General features: G+C 43.9%; 2 non-coding genes across 2 annotated transcripts; one reads left to right on the forward strand and one right to left on the reverse strand.

The window, feature by feature from the left end:
• The first annotated feature begins 665 nt into the window (after positions 1-665).
• Positions 666-739, forward strand: TRNAR-CCG (transfer RNA arginine (anticodon CCG)). Its single transcript has one exon. It is a non-coding gene; the product is annotated as a tRNA-Arg (tRNA).
• Positions 740-9,367: 8,628 nt separating this feature from the next.
• Positions 9,368-9,441, reverse strand: TRNAW-CCA (transfer RNA tryptophan (anticodon CCA)). The gene has a single exon. It is a non-coding gene; the product is annotated as a tRNA-Trp (tRNA).
• Between the last annotated feature and the right edge of the window lie 2,341 nt (positions 9,442-11,782).

The following is an 11,782-nucleotide window of genomic DNA, read 5'->3' on the forward strand; positions in this document are numbered from 1 at the left end:
CTTCATATCCACCGCGCGATGCATGCTGTTATCGATAGACAGAGAAATCACGGTATCCATTTTCGTGTCCTAGCCAAAGCATTGCGTATGTCCGGCGGGGATCATATCCACGCCGGGACCGTAGTGGGTAAACTGGAGGGAGAACGAGAAGTCACACTGTTTCGTCGATTTGCTACGCGACGATTATATCGAGAAAGACCGAAGCCGTGGTATATATTTCACTCAGGATTGGGTATCCATGCCAGGTGTATTTCCCGTAGCCTCGGGAGGTATCCATGTCTGGCATATGCCCGCTCTAACTGAAATCTTCGGAGATGATTCTGTCTCACAGTTCGGCGGAGGAACCTTGGGACACCCCTGGGGAAACGCACCAGGCGCCGTAGCTAATCGAGTTGCATTGGAGGCTTGTGTACAAGCTCGTAATGAGGGACGTGATCTTGCTCGTGAAGGTAACGAGATTATCCGCGAAGCTAGTAAGTGGAGTCCCGAATTGGCTGCTGCTTGCGAGGTATGGAAACAGATCAAATTTGAATTCGACACAATTGATACATTGTAATTTCCGTAACTATTCGGGAATCTCATTCATTCGGTAGGATTCGTGGGGCGAACAGGGAGTATAGGGAGAAGGAACATTCCCCTCCATACTCCCGATATGCCACGGATCGGAGTTGGTAGCTCAGCGGATGAGAGCACATGGTTCCGATCCATGGGGACGGGGGTTCGAATCCCCCCCAATTTGCATAGGAGAGGTGGAATACGAGCTGCAGAGACTCGAGTAGTAAGGAAATGATTCAGTGCCTCTCAGTACACGACACAACTATTTCCACGAAGTGTTATTGGATAATTATTTGTGGGGTTCTAACATATGATTGATCAAATAGATGATCAGTCAATTGCCAATTAGTTATCGGATTCGGAGTCAGTCTCGATTCGACGCCTATTCCGAACAGACGCTGATCCTGATAGTTCAGAAATGATTTCTCCATCTCTGTGTCTATCTCATTGATGAAATGAAATCTAATAGAATCGACTGTTTTTACCTCCGAAGCGAAGGAGAAGAAATGAATGAGGAAATTCCTATGTCTGTGAGAAATCGGTTCGAAGATAAACGCGAATTTGGTGGATTGATCGGGGCTTTCCTCGAAAAAGCCACAAAGGGTTACGTTTTGAGTGAGAGAGGAAGGAATAGAGACATAAGCATTGATACCGACAGGGGGTTGTGGACTCGGTGTGACAACTGCGGTAACATGCTTTACGTGAGATTCCCAAAACAAAATAAAAATATTTGTGAGGAGTGCGGCTATCACCCCCCAATGACTAGTACAGAAAGAATCGAACTTCCGATCGATCGTGACACTTGGATTCCCATGGATGAAGACATGACTGCATAAGATGTTCCAGGTTTCTCTGACGGGGATTCTCATGGAAGTCGCATCATCAACTCCCAGAAACGAACGGGTTTAACTGATGCTGTTCAGACAGGGGTGGGATGTCTAAACGGGACACCTATTGCGCTTGGTGTTACGGACTTTCAATCCACGGGGGGAAGTATGGGTTCTGTGGTAGGTGAAAAGATTACCCGCTCAATCGAATGTGCCACGGATCAATCCCTTCCACTAGTTATTATCTGTGCTTCCGGCGGAGCACGTACGCAAGAAGGGACGTTGAGTCTGATGCAGATGGCTAAGATTCCTCCCGTCCCACAAATACATCAGGTTCAGAAGGGATTATTATATATATCGGTTCCTACCTATCCAACTACGGGTGGTGTTACTGCTAGTTCTGGTACGTTAGGGGACGTAATTATTGCTGAGTCCAAAGCATACATAGCATTTGCTGGGAAAAGGGTGATTGAACAAACACTGCGTCAGAAGATACCCGATGGCTTTCAAGTAGCTGAATCTTTATTTGATCATGGATCACCCGATTCAATTGTTCCACGTAATCCTCTAAAAGGTGTTCCGAGTGAGATATCTGAGCTTTATTCTTCAGCTCCTTGTAAAAGGAATTGAACCTCCTTTCCCCCCATTCGGTTAAACCCCCGTTTCTATCACTCTCCCTCCTTCTCATTAATCAAGTTAGGAATTATCAATTCGGGGTTGTCCTACTAATCTCTCTACCTCTCCAATGAGAGGAATTTATTCAGCGAACCGTCGTAACAATACTTTTCTATCCTTCTCTGATATCACGCCATGCAAATTATGCCACAATGCAATTATACCTCAGTAAGAAATCGAGATTAACCATCGGTATAATTTCGGACTCTGCTGTGCGCCTGATTCGACGAAGTAGACACCGCGGATGTCTGCAGATTCATTGAGTCAGTTGATCGGAGCTGGAATCAGATACCTTACCGGAAACAATATGGATTTCGTAGCAATTTCCGAGTAACTGTCTCGATATATCGAATGTATAAAAACTTCCTTTCTACGTGAGATAAGGAGACTATTATTAGACATTGGGGGATAAAAGATAAAAATAAACAATATAATGTCATTATAGATACATCTATCTGTGTCATATCTTTCTTACTTGAGGTGATTCCATTACGACAGCGTCCTATTTACCTTCCATTTCTGTACCCCTAGTAGGTTCGGTCTTTCCGGCAATTACAATGATATCTCTGTTTATTTATATAGAACGGGACGAAATTCTACAATTTCTTGTTCTGTACACTATCTCACGGAAATTGTTCCATAGGATCGATCAATTACGACTACTACTCTTGCTTTTGATTCGGTCGGATATATTCTTTCCACATAGCTTCACCGGCGGTTATTTTATTTGAGCACTTGTTTTAGCACTTGGGAATCTTTAACGTCATCTCAATCTATATCTCACTTTCCCCTTATGGATAAGTGAGACGTGGAATCGTTCCATCGTTGCTAAGACATATAGATCTTAGCGACCCCCACCTACGCACCAAAACAGTGGAAAATGTTCTAAACTTCTCGGAAACAGAATCCCTTCCAAGAATCCTTTTCAAAATGAAGTGATGTCGAAGCATCGGCTGTATCTGTATCTGCATCTATTCGGGGAGGGGGGGGGGGGGTAGGGTAGAGGTGGGACCAATAACAATATAAGCGGCTGATTCATTCCAACAAGGCAATTTCTGGAGGGAGTATTAATGAATCGTCAATCCGAATGGTTTCGAGTAGATTCTCCAAGAGGTTCTCGTAGATTCAGTAATTTGTGTTGGGCCCGTATCCCGGTTCGTGGCGCAATGGGTTTTCCGGCGGTTGGAATCTCTAGTTATATTGGTGAAGATTTAATCCCCACACTTCCATCTGGACAGATTGTTTTCATTCCACAAGGTATTGTGATGTGTTTCTATGGTATCGCGGGTCTCTTCCCTGGATTTTATCCGTGGCGTACGATATTTCGGGATGTGGGTAGCGGCTACAATTCATTTGATAAATGAGAAGGAATCTTCCCCATTTCTCGCTGGGGTTTCCCCGGGGGAAACCGTCGTATTTGTATCCAATTTGCAATGAGAGATATACAAGCAGTTAAATTGGAAATTCGAGGAGGTTTCTATCCTCGTCGAGTCCTTTACTTGAAGATGAGGGGTCGGCAAGACATTCCCCTAACCCGGATTGGTGAGGATTCGGCGTCGGGAGAAACAGAAGAAAAAGCTGCTGAACTTGCTCGTTTTTCACGTGTATCAATCGAGGGATTCTAATATTTCGACCGATCCGGAGGTTCCTAGAAGAAGCGAATGAGATGAGGGAAGGAAATTAGGATGGTATAGTGACGATTAGAGAAGGGAATTAGAAAAGAGGATTCGATTACTGGGATTCATCCACTTAGTAATTTACTTCGTGAATTCCCCTCCTCACCATATAAATAATATATGAAATCATACTGTTGGAGACTCCTCCGGTGGTTCTACAATACCCCACGTCGCTCCCCGGATAGAGCTTACGAAGCTAGTAAGCGACTACAATCCGTAAGAGAAGACTCTTCCTATTATCTAGAAACAATATCATCTACGGAAGATTCGTCACAGGCTGCGGTAGCTCATACGGATGCAGAACCTAGTAAATCTCTATCTACTATATATCGGAGTCTTTTAGAATGTAGGATCAGCATATCTGTATCGAAGATTCGGAATAGTCTTAAGTTCTTTATCAGGAGGAAGCAACGCCAGTTGCTCCTGATCGGGAAATATCCTCCTACCTCCCGTGGGAAAGAAATATCGACAGAGGAAAGGTCCCGTGATGCATCTCCATCTCACCCCCCAGTTGCTCTGCCTCTTCAATCAGCGCCTCCACTGGTTCGTCTAGATCCCTGCAGGGTGGGGAGGAAACCAAACATAATTGGTGATTTATCGCAAAATCCACCAGGGGATAATCCTTTGGCTCCTGCGGGTAAATATGTGTCAAGAGAATCGAGTAAGACGGAACAAATGAATAGGAAATTGGCTCGGATCGAAGCAACTCCAAATGATCCTGATTCCTGGACACGGCACCGTCCCACAACTTCTCCGTCACTCCAAATAAATGATAACTCAAATGATAAATTTTCTGTCCGCAAATCAGTGGATTCCCCCAGTAGTACAACGGCTTATGAGTCTATAAGTCTGATGCCACGGTCCATAACTCGTACTTCATCAAGGTTCAACACAGAGTTGACGGGTCAATCGAGTTCATTAGTACTTAACGATTCTGAATTGGCTAAATATCAAGCAGTAGCTCCTATTCAATATATCGGATGTCTATTACTTCTCCCTTCCGCGATTCCAATTGTCTTGAAGAATTGGTTTCTAGAACCTCGGATCAGAAATTGGTGGAATACCTTCCAGTCACAAATATTTATTAATTCTTTCCGGGAAGAGGTAGCTCTCAAACGACTTCAGGAGATAGAAGGCTTACTCCGGTTGGGTGAAACAATGAGAGGCTCTGTATATACCTAATTACAAGACTACGGCACAGATGTGTATGACAAAACTATTCAATTGGTGGTAATATGTAACGAGGGAAACACCCAGATAATCTCGCACCTAGTAACCGACGTAATTAGCATTGCCACCTCGATCTGCTTGTTCGTAGTAGGTAAAGAAAGACTCGCAGTTTCAAATTCCTGGATTCGGGAGTTATTCTATAGCTTAAATGATACGACGAAAGCGTTCTCTACTCCACCATTAACGGATTTATGTATTGGATTTCACTCCCCCCACGGTTGGGAAATAGTTGTAGATTCTCTCCTGGAACATCTGGGATTCGCTCACAACAAATATGTAATCTCTTGTTTCGTCTCAACCTTCCCGGTTATTTCAGACACAGTCTCCAAATATCGGATTCCTCGCCATTTGAGTCGTATATCTCCTTCAATCGTAGCGACTTATCACACAATGAATGAATGATAATCACTCCACCGAGTATCTGCCAGTTGCATCCAACGGAGTAGACTCACTTCTCGTAGGAATTGGATTTTATTATCCTCTTCTGGTATTGGGTAGTGGGAGGATAAAAATTTGCAATTCCCGCAATCGTCGGGATATCAGAATACTCCAAAAGAGGGGAGTAATATTTTACCTATGATGTCAAGAAACAATCTATTTGTGAGAAACCCTAATACTAATAATCGAACTATGCGAAAGAGAAGTAGTAAGGACTGGATGGCGAAGTGGTTGACCCTGTCATTTCCAATGTTGATCACTCTGGATGGAATGAATCGTCCATCCGTATCAAATGCATATCCGATTTTTGCGCAATAGAATTACGAGGATCCACGAGAAGCAACTGGACGTATTGTATGTGCTAATCGTCACTTGGCTAAGAAACCCGTGGATATTGAGGTTCCGCAATCTGTTCTTCCCAATACTGTGTCCGAAGCAGTTGTTAAGATTCCTTATGATATGTAGATAAAATAAGTACTTGCAAATGGTAAAAAGGGAGGATTGAATGTAGGCGCCGTACCGATCCCACCCGAAGGGTTTGAATTGGCTCCTTCTGATCGTCTTCCAACCGAAGCGAGGGAGAAATTAAGTAAACTTTCGTTCCAGAGCTATCGCCCCGATAGAAAGAACATGATAGTAATAGGTCCGGTTCCGGGTAAGCTATATAGTGAAATCGTATTTTCCGATTCTCTCACCGGATCCTGCCGTTGATAAAGAGGTACACTTTTTAAAATACCCCCTATATGTTGGAGGGAATAGGGGAAGGGGACAGATCTATCCCGATGGAAGTAAAAGCAATAATACGGTTTACAACGCTTCGGCGACGGGAAGGATAACTAGAATAACACGTAGGGAGAGGGGGGGTGGATACGAAATCACTACCCAAGAGACATCGGGGGGTCGTGAAGTAGTTGATACTGTACCTCCCGGTCCCGAACTTATCGTTTCGGAGGGTGAATATATTAAAGCTGATTAACCATCGACCAATAACCCTAACGTGGGTGGATTCGGTCAAGCAGAGGCAGAGATTGTACTTCAGGATCCATTACGTGTTCAAGGTCTTCTACTTTTTCTTGCATCGGTTACTCTGGCCCAGATATTCCCAGTGTCAAAGAAGAAGCAGTTCGAGAAAGTCCAATTGGCGGAGATGAATTTCTGAGTCCATACTTTTCGGATGTGAACCATCCGGAAAGGGTTGGTAATTGACTGTAAATCCGACGAGTCAAAGACAAATTCTGGATTTCTACCTCTTCTATACGTCTAAACGAAGCGATAAGTACAACTCTTGTGGTATCATTTGGAGCCGGTTGAGTCCAGTTAGCAGTAAGAATAACTGGAATTCTTCAAAAACATATTCGGTGATGAAACCAAGTTTTCAATAATAGTCTCCCCGACAGGTATCAGAAAATATATCCAATTTTGCTAACTATTTTTTCTATTCCGATATCGGTGGTGGCGGGTGAGCCACCGCCACCGTGTACTCCCCCCAATTTACTATGAGGAAATCGACCTGGAATTGGATTTAAACCTCAGGTCGAGTCCTTCCTTCTTCCTCCCGAGTCCAGAGATTTAATGTGATATGATTCCCCCCATCCCTCGATCTCTCGAAGAATCAGACGAGTGACTCGTGGGTTGGTTTGTTATCAAAAGCATATGCACCCTCCCAATCCCGGTAGGAATCTGTCCCATACTTATCAAATGATTGCAATAATTACCGCCCCTTCATCCAATTGCGATCGATTCTTCGGGAGAGAATCGATCGAATAACCTACTCACCCGAGTACGGTACCAGAATTTGACTCTGCTGAGGCGGAGTAGCATATACAGCTGGGGGGTTGTCGCACCCGGAGCAGTAGAACAGACTCCGGAAGAGGGGGTTGACCCGTTTCCGGACCTATGAACCCCCGGGATCCGGCACTCTTTTCACCTGCGAGTAGGAAGAATTTCCCAATGCTTATTCATTCTCAGAGGGATGATCCCAATCCCGAATAGGCTCCATGAAAGAATATTCCCAGTAGACCTATCACGAGTATACCAGCTACGGTACCTATAAGCCACAGAGGAATCCTTCCAGTGGTATTGGCCATTTGTCCCACCCCCCTCCCTTTTTGATTTCATTATTTAGTCACGACTCGAGACACGAACAGTCACAAATAAATCAGGTCTTAGTTTTTCCCAATTGGGGTTATCAAATCTCTTCAGTTTCTAATTGAAGAAGTAGTTGGAAAATGAGACGGCAAGTACGAAGATCAATAAGAGTCCCCGATAAAGGCTTGTACGATTCAATTCCACACTCTGTTTATTCGGGTTCGGTTGCGTCGTGGATTTATAGCTTATATAGGGATTATCGCTGAATGAATTGCATTGCCGATATAGAGCCTGGAAAAAAAACTGTAGGTACAGCTAGTCCGTGGACGGCTAGCCACCTAACGGTGAAAATCGGATAAGTTCTATCTGGAGTCGTTGGTACCTCCTGAGATCTAGTAAATGCATCAGCTTGTTCCAGCGAATCGAAGCGGCCAGTTACTAAAGGAACTTCTTGTCGGCTCTCCGTAAAATATTCATTTGGGCGGGGACTTCCAGAAACGTCGTAAGCCAAACCTGTACTGACGAATAACCAACCTGCAATAGACGGAGAAGGTATAGTAATGCTATGGATGACCCAGTATCGAATACTAGTAATAATGTCAGCAGAAGGACGTTCTCCCGTATTCCCAGACATGTTCAGCTCCGTATATCCCTGCGGGATTAAGGAGGATTGCTTGCCGAGAGGTGTGAGTACCAGTAGATGGAGAATCTACCGGTATACCTGAGCGATCCCCGTTAAGTTGTCATTATTATACCGAGGGTATACCCGAAACATACTGGATTAGTATAGCTAGCCCCCCCTCGAAGCAGCAATATTCCTCTTATTTCGCCGGATAAATAAACGAGTTGTAAATAAACCGAGCGGAGAAACCGTAATTCCCCCCCTCCCCCCCGAGTATACAAATCTATCAGTATTTTCTCCGCGTTTTAGGAGAACCTATGGAAAGAATATGATTCTTTTTTTTTCCCCGATTGTTCAATTGGAGGTTCCGATGCTTCCGGTGAGTCTCAACGCGCGTGGTTAACCCACCACGTCTAAGTTTCTTTCGAATGACTTCCGTATCAAATCCTGCCATTAGAACTATAGGATTCTCCATCGAGAACTCGGGGGAACCTGGTCATGTAGGGGTATCTGATACATATAATTGAGATATTAATATCCAATCTTGTCTTGTTCCTCTTTCTGGGAAGATTCGATTCCTCCCACTCATTCAGAGGTTGGAGATATTTCGATGAACTGTCGATCCCATTCCCAGCTTCTGAAACGCGATCTTCTCGTCGGATAAACTGCTCTCATATGTCTACCAAGCTTCGAATCCCCTTTCGATAGTTCCGAGTAACCAATTATTTTTCTACTAACCTATCTGCTAAATCAATTTGGTACTTAAATCTATGCTTACTCCACCGAGTCACTTCGCTTTTCTATCGTCCGCACCAATCTCAACTTCAGTATTATTTGTTGGATTGAATAAGATCCGGCTTATATGATACAAGAGTATCAGCTTAGAAGGAACGAGGAGTGCCCATTAGCACTTACTGATCCGCCGCACTTACCAATCATCTATTACCAATTAATACCTGAATCTTTTTCGGTAAGTATTTGTACTAAATGTATGTGAACCCAAATGGTTGAAGCACTGCTATCCGGAATTGTGTTGGGTTTGATCCCAATAACTCTAGCTGGATTATTTGTAACTGCATATTTGCAATATCGACGTGGCGACCAACTAGATATTCGGTAGAAGACGGAGACTCATTTGCCATATCCTTCTCCCATTCCTAAGATCTCTCTGGTAATCCAGAGGGATCGGGAAATGCAAATTCTTAGTATGTGTGGGTATTGGTCGAACCAGCTGATACCGACTTGAGTCGGAGAAACACGCCCTGTAGGATTTGAACCTACGACATCAGGTTTTGGAGACCTGCGTTCTACCGAACTGAACTAAGGGCGCTCCATTCCCCACGTAAGCCAGTTTCCATTCTAATCAGAATCTGCGGACATCCGGACACGGGAATAGAATCAGACTCTTAATCGGAGTGGTTCTTTCACCGACCAGGAGAGAGGAAGATAAATGGAATGTCTCTTGTGGGGGAATCAGTTGAATAACACAAACAATCTACCCAGATGGATTTCTCTTGTCACCAATTTCTCACCAATATCATTTTGGGATGTACGGGGAACAATAGGGATGACAGGATTTGAACCTGCGACATTTTGTACCCAAAACAAATGCGCTACCAAACTGCGCTACATCCCTATTGGTCTCGATCTCCGACTGGCATTCTCGGTATTGAGACGCGTGATCCAAGTAATTATAACTGATAGCCACAGAACTTGACTACCCACTTAAGAAGTAACCATGTCCCGAGAGGATGTCGCCTCCGAATCATTCCCAGACCGGAAGAATCCGATTCCCTTACTGGGGTTGGTCGTGGTAAAAATACTGGAAGAGACACATCATCTTCCTAGTCGATTGAAAAACGAAGGAGAATTCACAATGCAAGATGTAAAAATTTATCTTTCCACGGCCCCCGTGTTGGCTACGATATGGTTTGGGCTGCTAGCCGGTTTACTAATAGAAATAAATCGATTCTTTCCAGATGCCTTGATATTTCCATTTCTCTAGTCGGGGGGAGGCGGGGGTTGAGCAAAACAAAAGTAAGGTGGGAGAAATAGATCGATTTCCGTGAGGGGAGCAGTGAGCGATCCATTCATTACTGGAAATCGATAAATCGGGAATTCTATTAATGATTTATTACTGAGACGGTATCTTCCCATCCACTCCTCCCCCATTTCCTTCACTTATTTCAATGAATCCTATGGCTAAAAGTAGAGATGCGAGAGTAACTATTGCTTTGGAATGCACAAGTTGCACCCGAAAAGGGACTGACGACAAATCTCTAGGTATTTTTCGATATACTACGCGTAAGAATCGTCGCAATACACCTACTTGATTGGAATCGAGGAGATACTGTCCCTGCTGCTACAAACATACCATTCACAAAGAGTCGAAGAAATAAGTGATCTGTTTCTAATCAACTGGAAAATAATCAATAGTTTTCGGAAATGTCATGAAAGGTATCACGAATAAATCTAAGCAGTCTTCGCGTAGACGTTCTCCATCCATCCGATCCGACGAGATTATTGACTACAGAAATATAAGTTTACTCCGTCGATTTGTAAGTGAACAGGGAAGGATTTCACCCAGATGAATGAGTAGGTTGACCCCGAAACAACAGCACTCAATAGCTGTCGCAATCAAAAGAGCTCGTATTTTAGCTTTGCCACCGTTCTCGAATAACGAGAATTAGACCTTGCATTGCTAGCGACTAGACAATTAAGTTCTAGTTTGAAAGATTTGGCATTCAACCGACTACTCGATCCTATTAACCCTAAATGGAGAAATGAATAGGAGTCGGAACCAATACTCCGGGTGGAATATTTGTAGTTTACTACCGTCCGTTCCGCCTCTCCGGGAGACAATATCCGGAGAGGTTTCTTATTTTCAACCAGTAGATTCGTATACTGGTAGTTGTGCAATCTCGGAAAAACAGTGAGTATCTAGGATAGCTATCTATGCAGGTATTTTGCGATTCAGATAAACTCGATTTTCATATAAATTGTGAATCATCCTATTATGAGAAATTCCATTCCCTCGTGCTGCTGCATTGATCCGGGCAATCCGTAAGCGACAAATTTCTCTCTTTCGATTACTCCTATCTCGATAAGCAGAAGCCAATGCTTTCATTTCCTGTTGATTCGCCGTTCTAAATAGCTTTGAATGAGCTCCCCTAAATCCAGATGTAATTTCAGGAATACTTTTGCGACGTTTCCGAGCCACAGATCCGCGTTTTACCCTAGTCGTTGAGTGTTTACCCTCACAAAATATCAAAATTATTCTTTGGGGACTCTGTCTGTCACACTGGTGATACAACCCCCCCCCCCCCCCCTTCAGTCCCGAATGAATCCCACCTCTCTCATATCATCGGAACCGTCTGGATGCATCCTTCTAGCAAGAAGACGGAATTGCTAAGTGTAGATCTGGTGGCATGCACGGTCGCGGTGGCACACCAAAACTCTCAATTCCCGCACTCCTGATATCCGAATTATTCGGATTAGTAGGATCAGAAATAGTTGAAATAGAATCTGAATCTGGTCACTTAATTCTTTTGAAAGAACAATTCCCGCAAGAGACTTTCCTATCTGACGTAGAAAATAATGATTCCAATGGCTTTTGCTACCTTAACCTTCCCGTCCACAAATCCCCGAGATCAGATGCCTCTTGATAAAGA

The sequence above is a fragment of the Dipteris shenzhenensis genome, unplaced genomic scaffold, assembly GCF_047967505.1.
Source record: "Dipteris shenzhenensis isolate YYH24624 ecotype China unplaced genomic scaffold, Dip_SZ_1.0 scaf0184, whole genome shotgun sequence".
Lineage (NCBI taxonomy): Eukaryota > Viridiplantae > Streptophyta > Polypodiopsida > Gleicheniales > Dipteridaceae > Dipteris > Dipteris shenzhenensis.